Genomic DNA, 2,046 nt, shown 5'->3' with positions numbered 1-2,046 from the left:
ACATTACAGACACAATAGACCACATACACATTTGACATAACTGTCACTAGATGTTCTACTACTTCTATATTTTGATACTTTCAACAGTACTCAGCTTTGCGTCCATACAATTTTTAAGATGCGTTCTGAGACGCATTGTCAAAAAATAATCGGAAATTAATTTTAAAATTCTGGATTCGTGATATTAAGAGCAATGTATACCATCATCCATTGGATTATGAAACATTTGTTGCAACTGTGGGGTGAAATGTTGATGTATAATATTTATTAATCTATTTTTAAGTTTGCTTGTCTGAGGCTATTCAATTATTAATATAAGACGCCCTTCTAAATATTTTATCGGCAAAAAGTACAATTTTATACACCTGCAAAGATGGGAAATGCAGTTTTCCCGATTAATAAATGTTGTAAATGACTGATTTACATTTAAAACGTACAAATGATCCGTTTGTGAATGATCTGCAGTAATTAGCAAATTTTTACAGTTATTACATTTAACCCGTTTCACTATATTTTTTACTATGTATCCTGTTATATAGTAAAGGATATTTACTTGATAATCGCTATGGGTATTTTGTGAATCAAGACCCCGCAACTGGTTTTCAATATCATCTTCAGTGTCTGTATCATCTTTATATTGCGCTGGTTTCTAATAAACATGGCTGTGTCCGATAATCAAAGACATGAGGTGCCTCATACGTATGATCGATACAATTGGCGTTAATTGAGGGCTGTACCGACTCGGTACTACCGAGTTTCGAAACAACAATTTCCTCAATCTTCGCCGAAATTCTAAAGAACTTGGGTTATCATTTGTCCGACCACGGGCTCTTATGCGAGAAAAATATATCTCTAAATTATCTTGTGAGTATTTAAAAGGAAGAAGATATTTAATTGGGGGATCTAGATTTAATAAATCCGCAAAGAGTAAGGGAAAATTTTCTATATTCATTAAAAAACCTAAAGCAAATGTTTTGCACCCGTGTTGTAAAATATTTTTTGTTGCTTGAAGCATAAAAAATATATTTAGGTCATAAATTTGTGAAGATAACCATAGATAAAGCGGGAATTCCTTAAAAGTCAAAACAACTGATTCATTGCACATTCACCTGCGAGGCACATAGTCAACCCATTTGACGGTTCCTATTTGTTTATTTGAACCATTAAAATATCTTTTCTCCCTTTCTTGGTCCTCTATCAGTTGCATCAATAAATAATCCTGCAAGTCTTCATTTTCTACATCGGAAGAATCGGCATATTTTACAGAGCAGAATCTGAATCCGAATCATTAGCGTAGGGTCTTTTGGTTAAAACTCTCGGTTAAATATTTGATTCGATGTCCCCGAATTTTATTGTTTAGAGTTGTAAAATAGGTAGAGGGTAGTGACTTTTCATAGCAAACTGCTTTTCTTTTTTAACTAAAATGAATAGTTTTTGTAAAAATTAACAAGGAAATTTATAATTTTTGAAGTTAAATATTTGAATAATGCGCCCTGAATTTTAGGAGAGAGAGGTGCGAACGGGGGAGGCAATGTTCTTTACTCACTTTTTTAGAAGGAAAACTAGTTTTTGAAAAAAAAATAACATTTACAACTAACACAATTCACAATTTGAGGTTAATTTATATAATAATAATAATGCACATTGCAGAATAGACAATAAATATTCTGTGTGATATGAACTGTCAAGTTGTCAACACTTTTTTTTTTGAGAAAAAAGTGACAGACTGCAAACAGATCACAAAATTATTAATAAAATAATATAATAAAATAAAACAAATCATTTCTTTTAAATTTTATATGTATATTTGATGCATTTTATCATTTCCAAAAATGGATCTGCTTTAGTTTTTATAACCGATCTGCGCCACAAATATTCAACAGTAGTGTCGCTAAAATCATTGTTGTTTAGGTTATCCCTGAAAAATCTTTTAACAACCCTCCACTGGGCTTCGATTCGCTGGGTGTGTGTCCCATCTGGAGCAATGAAGGGATTGTCTGGGTCACTATGGTTTACCAGCTTCATGTAGTTATAGGGGAATTCCAT

General features: G+C 32.3%; 1 pseudogene; it reads right to left on the bottom strand.

Annotated features, from left to right (window-relative positions):
* LOC149896336 (uncharacterized) lies at nucleotides 1-2,046 on the bottom strand (annotated as a pseudogene).

This window comes from Colias eurytheme, chromosome 29, assembly GCF_061535395.1.
Source record: "Colias eurytheme isolate Ceu_HAF_F1 chromosome 29, ilColEury1 Martin Lab GWU primary, whole genome shotgun sequence".
In the NCBI taxonomy this organism is placed as follows: domain Eukaryota; kingdom Metazoa; phylum Arthropoda; class Insecta; order Lepidoptera; family Pieridae; genus Colias; species Colias eurytheme.
This window is presented reverse-complemented; position numbering and strand designations above follow the sequence as displayed.